The sequence below is a fragment of the Callithrix jacchus genome, chromosome 22 (genome assembly GCF_049354715.1).
Source record: "Callithrix jacchus isolate 240 chromosome 22, calJac240_pri, whole genome shotgun sequence".
Lineage (NCBI taxonomy): Eukaryota > Metazoa > Chordata > Mammalia > Primates > Cebidae > Callithrix > Callithrix jacchus.
This window is the reverse complement of record NC_133523.1, coordinates 46866172-46881263: the sequence shown is the minus strand read 5'-3', so window position 1 is coordinate 46881263 and position 15092 is coordinate 46866172. Positions and strand designations below refer to the sequence as shown.

The window sequence follows — 15092 nt, the reverse complement described above, 5'->3', positions numbered from 1 at the left end:
AAGAGGACCACTTGAGCCCAGGAAATCTAGGATGGAAGCTGCACTACAGCTTGGGCAACACATACCCTGTCTTAGAAAAACGAACAAACAAACAAACAAACACAGAACCCCAGCATCATCCACGTATGATTATAGGCATGCTCTGCAAAGGTATTACCAAGATCAGCATCAGCTTCCGTGTGGCTTTTCTCAAACGGTGACACTCTAAAGGGAAGCGAGTTCTTTCCTTTCAAATAACAGAAAATGCTTCCCTTTAGAGGAGCACAGCATGAGATCTTCCTGGTCCAGCACTTCGGGTTTTTTGTCGGAATTTTCCTTGAGCAGGTTAAAATGGACACAGAAATAAAGATGCATTGATTGGCCCTGTTTGCATGTTTCCTGGAATTCAGAACAAAAACCTCTAGAAGGAGCATCTCTAGTTCCTTCCTTCAAAGGCTCAGCAGGTTAGCCTTGTTCATCACGGGGCAATCCACCTGAGTTTTGCCTCCGGAAAGAAAAAGCAATGCCTACCACACAGACCTCGTATCTAACCAGGAGAATCAGGCTGGGTTTCTATAGAACAGCACTGGATTTTGAGCCAAGTGTTCACTTGAGTTCCAGTACAGGGACACAGAGTCCGGATGGGAGCAGCCAGAATGGAGTCTACCATGTTGAAGAATATACATTGTCACACACATAAGTATCTTCCAGGGGAGACTGAGACCCTGCCACTGCCCTCCAGCCTGAGCGACTGGGAGCCTCTGTCTCAAAAATAAGTCAAAATAAAAAACAGTGGAAACATTATACAGGCATGGAATCAGGCACCTATAATCCCAGCTACTCAGGAATCTGAGGAACGGGAATCCCTTGCAACTGGGAGGTGAAGGTTTGCAGTGAGCCAAGATCATGCCCCTGCACTCCAGCCTGGACCACAGAGCAAGACTCTGTCCCAAAAAAAAGAGGACCATATGAGCCCAAGACACCTAGGTTGGAAGTGCCACCACACTCCAGCCTGGGTAACAGAGACCTGGTCTTAGAAAAAAAAAAAAAAGAAACAGAACTCCACCATCATGGAAACCGGACGATGAGCATGCCCCGCTAAGGTATTACCAAGGTCAGCACCGACGTCAACGCTGCTTTTCTCAGTCTTTCACGCTCTAAAGGGAAGTGCCTTGTGTTCTTTCAGACAACAGAAAGGCGCTTCCCTTTGGAGGGTCACAGCATGAGATCGTCTTGCCTAGCACGCTGGCTTTATGAAATTTTTTTTGACCAGGTTAAAATGCACACAAAAATAAAGATGCATTTATTTATTAGCCCCGTTGGCATGTTTTCTAGAATCCAGAACATAAACCCTTAAAAGGACCACCTACAGTTCCTTGTTTTAAAGGCTCAGCACGTTAGCCTTGCTCATCACGGGGCAATCATCTTGACTTTTGTCCGCAAAGAGAAAAAGCAACACCCACTAGACGTACCTTACATTTAACCAAGAGAATTGGGCTGGTTTTCTAGAGAACAGCAGTGGATGTTGAGCCGAGTGTTCACTTGAGTTCCAGCACAGGGACACACTGCAATGGGAGCATCCAAAATGGAATCTCAGATGTTGAAGAGGCCAGGCATGGTGGCTCACACCTGTAATCCCACCGCTTTGGGAGGCCAGGGAGGAGGATCACTTAAGGTCAGGAATTGAGACCAGCCTGGCCAACATGGTGAAACCATCTGTCTGCTAAAAACACAAAAATTAACAGGGTGTGATGGTGGGTGCTTATAATCCCAGCTACTTGGGAGGCTGAGGTGGGAGAATCGCTGGAACCTGGGAGGCAGGAGTTGCGGTGAGGAGAGATCCTACGATTGCACTCCAGCCTGGGTGATAGAGTGAGACTCCGTCTCAAAAAATAAAAAATAAAATTAAAAGAGGACCACCTGAGCCCAAGCGATCTAGGTTGGAAGTGCCACCACACTCCAGCCTGGGTAGCAGAGACCCTGTCTTAGAAAGGACAAAAGAAAAACAGAACCCCAACATCATCCAGGTCTGATCATAAGCGTGCCCTGCAGACATCTTACCAAGATCAGCATCAAGTTCAACGTCGCTTTTCTCAAACGGTAGCACTCTAAAGGGACGCGACTTTTGTTCTTTCAAGTAACAGAAAGTGCTTCCCTTTAGAGGGTCACAGCCTGAGATCTTCTTGCTCCAGCACCGTGGATGTTTTTGTTGGAATCTTCCTTGACCAGGTTAAAATAGACACAAAAATAAAGATGCCTCTATTTACCTTTTTTGTGTGTTTTCTCAAATCCAGAACAAAAACCCCTAAAGGGCCAGCTCCAGGTCCCTGCTTCGAAGGCTCGGCAGGTTAGCCCGATAATCATGAGGCGATCCTCCTGAATTTTTCCTCCACAAATAAAAAACAATGCCTACTGCATTTACCTTATATTTAACCAAGAGTACTGGGCTGAATTTCTCGAGAAGAGCAATGGATTCTGAGCCAAGTATTCACGTGAGTTCCAGCACAGGGACCCACAGTCCCTATTGGAACATCCAAAATGGAATGTAAGCTGCTGAAGAATATACACGGTCATACACACAAATATACCTCAGAAGAGACCACCACAGACTAGGCCATAAAGTTCAAAATCCATCGCTAGAAGCCAGAATGTAAACCACTACAGGGACCATCTCCAGTCCTACTTCAAAGGCTCAGCAGGTTAGCCTTGTTCATCAGAAGGCAATCTTTCTGAGTTTTGTCCCCAAAGAGACACTCCAACCTGGGTGTCACCACCAAATTCTCTCTCAAGAAAGAAAAACAAAAGGACCCATTGAACCCAAAATATCTAGGTTGAAAGTGTCACCACACTCCAGCCTGGGCAAAAAGAAGGCCGGGCGTGGTGGCTCAAGCTTGTAATCCCAGCACTTTGGGAGGCCGAGGCGGGTGGATCACGAGGTCAAGAGATCAAGACCATCCTGGTCAACTTGGTGACACCCCGTCTCTACTAAAAATACAAAAAAATAGCTGGGCATGGTGGCGCGTGCCTGTAATCCCAGCTACTCAGGAGGCTGAGGCAGGAGAATTGCCTGAACCCAGGAGGCGGAGGTTGTGGTGAGCCGAGATCGCGCCATTGCGCTCCAGCCTGGGTAACAAGAGCGAAACTCCGTCTCAAAAAAAGAAAGAAAGAAAGAAAAAACAGAACCTGACATCACGCAAGTCTGATTAGAAGCACGCTCTGCAAACGTCTTACCAAGATCAGCATCCACCTCCACCTTGCTTTTCTCACAGTTACCCCCTAAAGGGGGGCGCGTTCGATGCTTTTCTTTTAGACAACAGAACGCACCACCCTTTAGAGGGTCACAGCGTGACATCTTCCTGCTCCGGGACCGTGGGATTTTTGTGACATTTTCCCTGACCAGGTGAAAACGGACACACAGAAATGATGCATTCATTGTCCCTGTTTGCCTGTTTCTGGAATCCAGAGTATAAACCCCTAGAAGGAGCATCTCTAGTTCCTTCCTTCAAAGGCTCAGCAGGGCAGCCTTGATCATGAAGGAGCGATCCTCCTGATTTAGTCCCCAATGAGAAAAAGCAATGCTTGCTAGACATACATTGTATTTAACCAGGAGATTGGGCTGGATTTCTAGAGAACAGCAATGGATTTTCACCCAGTGTTCACTTGAGTTCCGGTACAGGGCCACACAGACCCAATCAGAGCATCCAAAATGAAATCTAAGATGCCACAGAATATACATTGTCATATACACGAACATCCTCCAGAACAGACAACCACAGGCTAGGCCAGAAACCTCCTCAAGGAACCCCATCTCTTTAAATACAAAATTAGTTGAGCATGATAGTACCTGCCTGTATTCCAGCTACTCAGAGGGTGAGGCAGGAGAATCACTTGAGCACGGGATGCAAAGGCTGCAGTTAACTGAGACCGCGTCATTGCACACCAATCTAAGCAACAAGAGTGAAATTCCATCTGAAAAAAAAACAAGGAAAAAAGGCTCCTTAATAATAGAATTGGAGGATAAACACACCAGTAAGGGTAGGGCATGGGGGATCACATTTACAACTGCAGCACTTTATGAGACCCAGGTGGCCAAATCACTTGAGCTCAGGAGTTCAAGACCAGCCTGGGCAACAGGGTGAAACAAAGCCTGTACAAAAAAATACAGAAGTCAGCCTGGTACGCTGGTGCGTGCCTGTAGACAGCTATTCAGGAGGCTGAGATTGGAGGTGGAGGTTGCCATGAGCCAAGACCATACCACTGCAATTCAGTCTCGGCGACAGAGCAAGACTCTGTCTCAAAAATCAATCAATCAATCATCAACCAATAATAAAACTACAAAAATGAGCTGAGTGTGACAGCACATGCCTGTAATCCCAGTGGCTCAGGAGGCTTGGGCAAGAGAACTCCGTAAAGCCAGGAGGCGGAGGTTGCAGTGAGGGGAGTTCCTGAGCCTGGGTCACATCCTCCAGATGGGTGACCCTCCAGCCTGGGTCACAGAGCAAGACTGTCCCAAAGAAGAGAACCACTTGAGCCCAACAGATAAAGGTTAGAAGTGCCACTGGACTCCAGCCTGGGCAACAGACACCTTGTCTTAAGGGAGAAAAACAACAACAACAACAACATTGGGCCGGGCGCAATGACTCACGCCTGTAATCCCAGCACTTTGGGAGGCCGAGGCGGGTGGATCCACGAGGTTAAGAGATCGAGACGATCCTGTTCAACAAGGTGAAACCCTGTCTCTACTAAAAATACAAAAATTAGTTGGGCATGGTGGTGCGTGCCTGTAGTCCCAGCTACTCAGGAGGCTGAGGCAGGAGAATTGCTTGAACCCAGGAGGCAGAGGTTGCAGTGAGCCGAGATCGCGCCATTGCACTGCAGCCTGGGTAACAAGAGTGAAACTCTGTCTCAAAACCAAACCAAACCAAACCAAACAAAAACCAACATCATCCAATTCTGACCATAAGCATGCTCTGCAAAGGTATTACCCAGATCAGCATCCACTTCGACGTTGCTTTTCTCAAACCGTAATCCTCTAAACGGGTACACTTTCTATTTCTTTCAGACAAAGGAAGTGCTCCCGTCTAGAGGGTCACAGCCTGAGATCTCCCTGCTCGGAACTGCGAACTTTCTGTTGAAATTTTCCTTCACTAGGTTTAAACGGAGACAAAAATAAAGACGCATTTATTGGCCCTGTTTGCATGTTTTCTACAATGCAGAATACAAGCATCTAAAAGGACAATCTTGAATTCCGTGGTTCGAAGGCTCAGCAGGTTAACCTTGTTTATCATGGGGCAATCCTCCTGAGTTCTACCTCGGGAAAGAAAAAGTAAGGCCTACTGCACATACCTCATACTTAACCAAGAGAAATGGGCAAGATTTCTAGACAAAAAGCAATGGATTTTGAACCACATGTTCACTTGAGTTCCAGTGCAGGGACACGACTGACCTCAGGTGATCCTCCTGTCTTGGCCTCCCAAGGTGCTGGATTTACAAGCCTGAGCCACCGTGCCTGGACTATTCCCATATTTTAAATTAGCAAAAAAAAAAAAAGATGTTCACACCTAAACAGTAAATCATTTGCTGCTCGAGTACAACTCAAATACATGGTTTATCTAAAATACAAGCTAAACTGGGGGTGGGGCATGAACCAAAGAACAGTCCTTTCTTTCCTCTTGCCTGTGCATGAGTTAATATTCACATGTGTTCCCATCTATGAAGGATGGGGGAGGGGCGGAGGCAGGAGGACCTACCCCTAGTTTAGCCTGGGCAGTAGAGAGAGACACATGTGTCACGCACGTATCTCCTGGTCACCTCCCCAAGATTTCAGTTTCATTTACCCAATAAACACTGAAACCCCAATGCATTTCACCTCCGTGCTCTTGCAGCAGTCCCCATCCCATATTCAAGGGGCACTGAGGTCCGCTCCAACTCTACCTGACCCCAAGTGAGGTTCTCTAAACCAGTGCTAGAATAATTTCCATGGAGTCAAAGGTGTTGATGGCCACCCATGGTGACACACACCTGTGTTCTCACCACTTCGGGAGGCTGAGGCGAGCGGCTCACCTAAAGTCAGGGGTTTGAGAACAGCCTGGCCAACATGGTGAAACACAATCTCTACTAAAAAAATATATACAAAACGTAGTCAGGCGTGGTGGCAGGCAAATGTATTTCAAGCTACTCGGGAGGCTGAGGAAGGAGAAGTGCTTAAACCCAAGAAGCGGAGGTTGCAGTCAGCGGGATCTCCCTCCAGCCTGGGAGACAGCGAGACTCTGTCTCAAAAAATATAATATAAATGAATCATTTAAAACAACGACAACAACAACAAATACCAACTGGGCATGATGTAGGGCCCGGGTAATCCCAGCTACTCAGGAAGCTGAGGAAGGAGAATCACTTAAACTTGGGATGTGGAGGTTGCACTGAGTCAAGATCCCACCACTGCACTCTAACCCGGGTAACAGCAAGACTCTGTCCCGAAAAAGAGACACCACACTCCAACCTGGGCAACAGAGACCCAGTCTTAGAAAACAAACAAATAAAAAAATAAAACAGAACCCCACCATCATCCAAGTCTGACTATAAGCATGCTCTGCAAACGTATTACCAAGATCAGCATCCACTTCAATGTCGCTTTGCCCAAACCGTGACACTCTAAAGGGAAGCGCTTTGCTTTTTTTTTGTACAACAGAAAGTGCTTCCCTTTAGAGGGTCACAGCATGAGATCTTCTTGCTCCAGCACTGCAGGTTTTTTGTTGGAATTTCCCTTCATCAGGTTAAAATGGACACAAAAAATGAAGATGCATTTATAGCCCTTGCTTGCATGTTTTCTGGAATCGAGGACATACACCCCTAAAACGACCGTCCCCAGGTCCTTGCTTCAACGGCTCAGCAGGTTAGTCTTGGTCAAAGGGAAATCCTCCTGACTTTTGTCCTCAAACAGAAAAGGCAATGCCTACTACACATACCTTACCTGTAACCAAGAGAGTTGGGCGGAATTTCTGGAGAACAGCAATGGAAGTTGAGCCAAGCGTTCAGTTGAGTTCCAGCACAAGGAACACACAGTCCAGATGGGAGCAACCAGAATGAAACCTAAGATGTTGAAGAATATGCATTGTCACACGCGAACATCCTCCAGCACAGACCAGTCTACGCTGACTCAAGAAGGCCACTTGAGCCTGGGCATGTGGCTTACGCCTGTAATCCCAGCATTTTGGGAAGCCAAGGGAAGCAAATCACCTTGGGTCAAGAGTTCAAGACAAGGCTGGCCAACATGGCGAAACCCCATCTCTACTGAAAACATAAAAATTAGCTGGGTGTGGTGGTGGGCCCTTCTAATCCCACCTTCCCAGGAGGCTGAGGCAGGAGAATCGCTTGAACCCAGGAGGGGGAGGTTGCTGAGATCGTGCCATTGCACTCCAGCCTGGGTAAAAGGGAAAACTCCATCTCAAAAATAAATAAATAAAAATAAATTGAAAATAGGTAAAAAGGGGATCCCTGGAGCCCGAGAGACCTCGTTGGAAGTGCCACCCACTCCAGCCTGGGCAACAGAGATCCTGCCTTGGAAAAAAAACAAAACAAAGACAGAACCTCAACATCATCCACGTCTGACTATCAGCATGGTCTGCAAATGCATCACCAAGGTCAGCAGCAACTTCGACATTGCTTTTCTCAAACAATAACCCTCTAAAAGGACGCACGTTCTTTTCTTTCAGACAACAGAACGTGCTTCCCTCTAGAGGGTCACAGCAGGAGATCTTATTGCTCCAGTACTCTGAGCTCTTTGTTGGAATTTTTCTTCGCCAGGTTAAACACAAAAAGTAAAGATGCATGTATTTGCCCTGTCTGCATGTTTTCTGGAATCCAGAACATAAACCCCTAAAAGGACCATCTCCAGTTCACTGCTTCAAAGGCTCAGCAGGGCAGCCTTGTTCATCAAAGGGCAACGCTCCTGAGTTTTGATCCGAAAGACAAAAAGCAATGCCTTTGGTTTATGCCGCACCCCCAGTTAAATCTGTAATTCCGATAAATGATGTATTTGAGATCTACTTGAATAACGAATGATTTGCTGTTTAGGTATGGGCATCTTCCCCCTCCCCAATTTTAAATATAAGACAAGGCCGAGTACAGTCGCTCACACCTGTATTTCCATCATTTTGGGAAGCCGAGACAGAAAGCTCACCTGAGGTCTGTTGCTCCAGACCAGTCTGGCCAACATGGTGAAAATCTGTCTCTACTAAAAATAAAAAAAAATAAAAAAATAAATTAAGCTGGGTGTGGTGGTGGGCACCTGTAATCCCAGCTACTCGGGAGGCTGAGCATCAACTTCAACGTTGCTTTTCTCAAACAGTAACTCTCTAAAGGGAAGCACTTTCTCTTCTTTTACACAACAGAAAGTGATTCCCTCAAGAGGGCTACAGCAAGACCTTCTTGCTCAAGCACCGTGGATTTTTTTGGTGGAATTATCCTTGACCAGGATAAAGTGGACACATTGTATTCCAGCCCGGGCGACAGAGTGAGACTCCATCTCTAAATAAATAGATAAATAGAGGACACCTTGAGCCCGAGGGATCTAGGCTGGAAGTGCCACCACACTCCAGCCTGGGCAAAAGAGACCCTGTCTTGGAAAAAAACAAAACCAAAACAGCACCCCACCATCGACACATCTGATCATAAGCTTGCCCTGCAAATGTATTACCAAGATCAGCACCAACTTCAACGCTGCTTTTCTCAAACCGTAAACCTCTAAAGGGGAGCGCCTTCTTTTCTTTCAGACAACAGAAAGCGCTTCCCTTTGGAGGGACACAGCATGGAATCTTCTTGCTCCAGCACTCTGGATTCTTTGTTGGAATTATCTTTGTCTCCAAAAAGAAAAAGCAATGCCTACGAGACATACCTTACCTTGAACCAAGAGAATTGGGCTGGATTTCTAGAGGTCGGCAATGGATGTTGAGCCACGTGTTCACTTGAGTTCCAGCACAGGGACACACAGTCCTGATGGGAACATCGAAAATGAATTCTAAGTTAGCCGGGCATGGTGGCACACACCTGTAACCCTAGCTAATCAGAAGGCTGAGGCAGGAGAAGTGCTTGAACCTGGGAGGCGGAGGTTGCCGTGAGCAGAGATTGTGCCACTGCACTCCAGCCTGGGTGAGACTTGAACTTGTCTCAATCAATCAATAATAAATAGATAAATAATTCAACAATTACCCAGGCATGGTGGCTCATGCTTCTAATCCCAGCTCCTTGGCAGGCTGCATGAGGAGAATGGCTTGAACTCGGAAGGCAGAGGGTACACTGAGGAGTTTCTGCCACTGCGCTCCAGTCTGGGTTACAGAGTGAGACTGTCCCAAAAAAGAGGATCATCTGAGCCCAAGAGATCTAGGTTGGAAGTGCCACTCCACTCCAGCCTGGGCAACAGCACCCGGCCTTAAGAAAAACAAAAACAACATCTTTTATCATCTAAGTCTGATCATAGGCATGCTCTGCAAGTATTACCAAGATCAGCATCAACTTCAACGTTGCTCTTCTCAAACAGTGACCCACTACAAGGATGCACTTTCTTTTCTTTCTGACAACAGAAAGCGCTTCCCTGTAGACGGTCACGGCCTGAGATCTTCCAGCACCTTGCATTTTTTTTTGGAATCATTCTCAACTAAGGTAAAATGAACACACACAAAAAAACAGGTGCGGTGGCTCACGCCTGTAATCCCAACACTTTTGGAGGCCGAGGCGGGCGGATCACCAGGTAAAGAGATCGAGACCATCCTGGCCAACATGGTGAAACCCCAACTCTACTAAAAAGAAATACAAAAATTAGCTGGGCATGGTGGTGTGCACCTGTAGCCCCAGCTACTCCGGAGGATGAGGCAGGGGAATTGCTTGAACCCGGGAGGCGGAGATTGTAGTGAGCTGAGATTGCGCCACTGCACTCCAGCCTGGCACCTGACGACAGAACAAGACTGCGTCTCAAAAAAAAAAGAAAAAAATGTCAGGCACGGTGGCTCACACCCGTAATCCCAACACTTTGGGAGGCCGAAGCGGGAGGATCACGAGGTCAGGAGTTCAAGACCAGCCTGGCCAACATGGTGAAACCCCATCTCTAAAAAAAAAAAGAAAAGAAAAAAATGAGCACAAAAAATAAAGGTGTATTTACTTGCCCTGTTTTCGTGTTTTCTGGAATCCAGAACACAAACCCCTAAAAGGACCATCGCCAGTTCCTTGCTTCAAAGGCTCAGTAGGTCAGCCTTCATCATGAAGGAGCAATCCTCCTGACTTTTGTCCTCAAAGAGAAAATGCAACGCCCACTAGACATACCTTATCTTTAACCAAAAGAATTGGGCTGGATTTCTAGAGAATAGCAATGGATATTGAGCCAAGTGTTCACTTGAGTTCCAGCACAGGGACACATAGTCCCCATGGGGGCATCTGAAATGGAATCTAAGATGTTGAAGAATATACATGGTCAGAGGCACACACATCCTCCAGGAGAGACCGCAGGCTATGCAGCAAAAGCTTCTTGATAAAATTTGGGCAGAAACACACACAAGAACTGGTTGGGTACAGTGGCTCACACCTCTCATCTCAGCACTTTAGGAGGCCAAGGCGGGAGGATCACTTCAATCAGGGGTTCGAGACCAGACCTGGCAACATGGTGAACCCACATTTATACAAAACATACAAAAGTTAGCCAGGTAGTGGTGCATACTTGCAGACAGTTATGCAGGAGGCTGAGGTGGGAAGTAGAGGTTGCAGCTGAGCCGAGATAGCACCACCGCACTCCAGCCCAGACAAAAGCGTGAGATTCTGCTTCAAAAATAAATAAACAATAAAAATACAAAAATTCCCCGGGTGTGGTGGCACCTGCCTGGTATCTTAGTTGCTCAGGAGGCTGAGGCGGGAAAATTGCTTGAACCCAGGTGGCATACGTTGCAGTGAGTGGAGTTCCTGACACGGCACTCCGTCACCAGGCTCACTGGGTGAGACTCTGTCCCAAAAAAGAGGACCACTTGAGCCCAACAGATCCAGGTTGGAAGTGCCACTGCACTCCAGCCTGGGCAACACACACCCCGTCGTAGGAAACAAAACAAAACAGAACAAACACAAAACCCCAACATCATCCACGTCTGATACAAGCATGTTCTGCAAATGTGTCCCCAAGGTCAGCATCAACTTCAACGTTGCTCTTGTCAGGCGGTGACACTCTAGAGGGATGTGCTTTGTTTGTTTATAAACAACAGAAAGCACGCCCCTCCAGAGGGTCCCGGCCTGGGATCTTCTTGCTCCAGCACTCTGGGATTTTTGTTGGAATTTCCCTTGACCAGGTTAAAATGGACACAAAAATAAAGATACATTTATTGGCCCTGTTTGCCTGTTTCCTCGAATCCAGAACATAAACCCCTAAAAGGACCATCTCCAGATTCTCACTTCCAAGGCTCAGCAGGTTACCCTTGCTCATCAAGGAGCAATCCTCCCGAGTTTTGACTCCAGAAAGAAAAAGCAATGCCTACTAGCCATACCTTATCTTTAGCCAAGAGAATTAGGCTGGATTTCTAGAGAACAGCAATGGATTTTCAGCCAAGTGTTCACTCGAGTTCCAGTACAGGGACACACAGTCCAGACAGGAGCATCCGAAATGGAATCTAAGATGTTGAAGAATACACATTGTCACACACGCACATCTCGTTGCATATGTGACCTGATCATGCACCCATAATTTCAGTTTTATTTACCCATTGAAAATTCAAATCCCATGCATTCCACCTCTGTGCTCTTGGTAAACAGTGCACATCACATCATCAAGGGCCGCTAGTGTCCCCTTCAACTCTACCTGACCCCAGGTGAGGTGAGTGCCAGAATAATTTCCATCACGTAAAAGGTGTTGACGGCTCGCCGAAGTGGCTCACACCTGCATTTTCAGTACTTGGGGAGGCTAAGGCGGGAGGCCCAGCTGAGAGCTCAGGGGTTAGAGACCAGCCTAGCCTACACGGTGAAACCCATCCTCCACTAAAACAAAAGTAGCCAGTTGCGTTGGTGGGCACTTGTAATTCTGGCTGCTTGGGAGGCTGAGGCAGAAGAACTGCTTGAACCCAAGAGGCAAAGGTTGCAGTCAGCCGAGATCCTGCCACTGCACTCCAGGATGGGTGACAGCAAGACTTCGTATCAAAAGTAAATAAATAAGAAAGAAAAATGCAAATATTAACCAGGCGTGGTGTCAGTCGCCTCTATTCCTAGCTACTCAGAAATCTGAGGCAGGAGAATCCCTTGAAACTGGGAGGCGAGGGCTGCAGTGAGCTGAGATTGAGCCACTGCACTCCAGCCTGGCTCACAGGGCAAGACTCTGTCCCAAAAAAGAGGACCATCTGAGCACAAGAGACCTAGGTTGGAAGTGCCACCACACTCCAGCCTGAGTAACAGAGACCCTATCTTAAAAAAAAAAAAAAAAAAGAAAAAAGAACTCCACCATCATCCAAGTCTGACTATAAGCATGATCTGCAAAGGTATTACCAAGTTCAGCATCAACGTCATCGCTGCTTTTCTCAAACGGTAACACTCTAAAGGAAAACTCATTCATTTCTTATAGACAACAGAAAGCGTTTTCCTTTGGAGGGTCACAGCATGAGGTCTTGCTCCAGCATTCTGGGTTTTCTGTTGAAATTTTCCTTGACCAGATTAAAATGGACACAACAATAAAGACGCACTTACTGGCCCTGTTTGCACGTTTTCTGGACTCCAGGACACAAACCCTTTTAAAAGGACCACCTACAGTTCCTTGTTTTAAAGGCTCAGCACGTTAGCCTTGTTCATCGCGGGGCAATCATCTTGAGTTTTGTCCGCAAAGAGATAAAGCAACACCCACTAAACGTACCTTATATTTAACCAAGAGAATTGGGCTGGTTTTCTAGAGAACAGCAGTGGATGCTGAGCCGAGTGTTCACTTGAGTTCCAGCACAGGGACACACTGCAATGGGAGCATCCAAAATGGAATCTCAGATGTTGAAGAGGCCAGGCATGGTGGCTCACACCTGTAATCCCACCGCTTTGGGAGGCCAGGGAGGAGGATTACTTGAGGTCAGGAATTGAGACCAGCCTGGCCAACATGGTGAAACCATCTGCCAAAAATACAAAAATTAACAGGGTGTGGTGGTGGGTGCTTATAATCCCAGCTACTTGGGAGGCTGAGGTGGGAGAAATCGCTGAACCTGGGAGGCAGGAGTTGCGGTGAGGAGAGATCCTACGATTGCACTCCAGCCTGGGTGATAGAGTGAGACTCTGTCTCAAAAAATAAAAAATTAAATTAAAAGAGGACCACCTGAGCCCAGGATATCTAGGTTGGAAGTGCCACCACACTCCAACGGTGGGCAAGAGACCCTGTCTTAGAAAAAAACAAAACAAAAACAGAACCCCAACATCATCCAGGTCTGATCATAAGCGTGCCCTGCAAACATCTTACCAAGATCAGCATCAAGTTCAACGTCGCTTTTCTCAAACAGTAACCCCCTGAGGGAAGCGACTTCTTTTCTTTCAAACAGAAAGTGCTTCCCTCGGGAGGGTCACAGCATGAGATTTTCTTGCTCCAGCATGATGGGTTTTTTGTTGGAATTTGTGCAACTAGGTTAAAATGGACACAAAAATAAAGATGCATTTAGTGGCCCTGTTTGCATACTTTCTGGAATCCAGAACGTAATCCCCTGAAAGGACCATCTCCAGTTCCTTGCTTCAAAGGCCCAGCAGGTTAGCCTTATTCATCAAGGGGCAATCCTCCTGACTTTTGTCTCCAAAGAGAAAGAACAATGCCTACTAGACATACCTTATCTTTAACCAAGAGAATTGGGCTGGATTTCTAGAGAAGAGCGATGGATGTTGAGCCAAGTTTCACTTGAGTACCAGCACAGGGACGCACAGTCCCGACGGGAGCATCCCAAATGGAATCTAAAATGTTGAAGAATACACACTGTCACACACACAGACGTCCTCCAGGACAGACCACAGACTAATGCTGTAAAAGCTCCCCAGTATGATTTGAACAGAAATACACAGGTACAGGTGTCTTGCGGTGGCTCCCACCGCTAATCCCGGCACTTCAGAAAGCCGAGGCAGGAGGACCACTTGAGCTCAGCAGTTTGAGACAAGCCTGGGCAACATGGAGAAACGTCATCTGTACAAAAAGTACAAAACGTAGCCAGGTGTGGTGGCGTGCACTTAAGGACACTAATCCAGGAGGCTGAGGTGGCAGGTGGAGCTGACAGTGATTAGAGATGGCACCACTGCACGCCAGCCTTGGCAACATAACCACGCTGTGTCTCAAAAAGTTAAAAAGACTTACACGAACACACACAACCCCAATGTGATGTAAGCGTATTCTCTGTGTCTAGAAGACTACTTTGGGTGCGTATGATTATATGAGATTCCATAATGAAATATACATCGTGTATTTCTGAGATCGGGACCAAAAAGAAAGTCTTTTTTCTTTTTTTTTTGAGGCTACACTGCACGCTCACATGAAGAATGCTTCCCACACGCAACTGCTTGTTTTGGCAACACACATAAAAACATGAATGGAATGACAGAGATTACCATGTTCTCTGCACAGAGGTGACACCCAAATTCATGATGGGGGCCACGTTCAACATTAGAAAAAAAGGCCGAGTGTAGTGGCTCATGCCTATAATCCCACCATTTTGGGAGGCCTAGGTAGGCAAATCACCTGAGAACAGCTTGGCCAACATGGTGAAACTGTGTCTAAAAAAAAAAAAAAAAAAAAATCTGGTAGGTGGGTACGCGCATGCAATCCCAACTACTTGGGAGGCTGAGACTGCAGTGAGCTCAGATCATACCACTGCAGTCGGGCCTGGCAGACACAGCAAGACTCTGACACAAAAAAAATTGCTTGAACCCAGGAGGCAGAGGTTGCAGTGAGGTGAGGTTACACTACTGCACCCCATCCCAGGGGACAGAGCGAGACTGTCTCAAAAAGCCAAAGATGGAAACAAAGAACAGGCCTTGCTCTCTTCTTTCCTGTCCATGTGCTCACTGAAGGTCAGGAGTTGGAGACCAACTTGGCCAACATATTGAAACCCTATCTCTACTGAAAAAGACACGAAAATGAGCAGGGC

General features: G+C 46.9%; 1 long non-coding RNA gene across 1 annotated transcript; it reads right to left on the bottom strand.

Annotated features, from left to right (window-relative positions):
- Window positions 1-1182: 1182 nt before the first annotated feature.
- LOC103790065 (uncharacterized) lies at window positions 1183-13502 on the bottom strand. Its single transcript, XR_004738195.3, has 6 exons — window positions 11496-13502; window positions 9187-9405; window positions 8878-8970; window positions 6950-7068; window positions 3824-3948; window positions 1183-1702 (listed from the first exon to the last, which is right to left on the bottom strand). It is a non-coding gene; the product is annotated as an uncharacterized LOC103790065 (long non-coding RNA).
- Between the last annotated feature and the right edge of the window lie 1590 nt (window positions 13503-15092).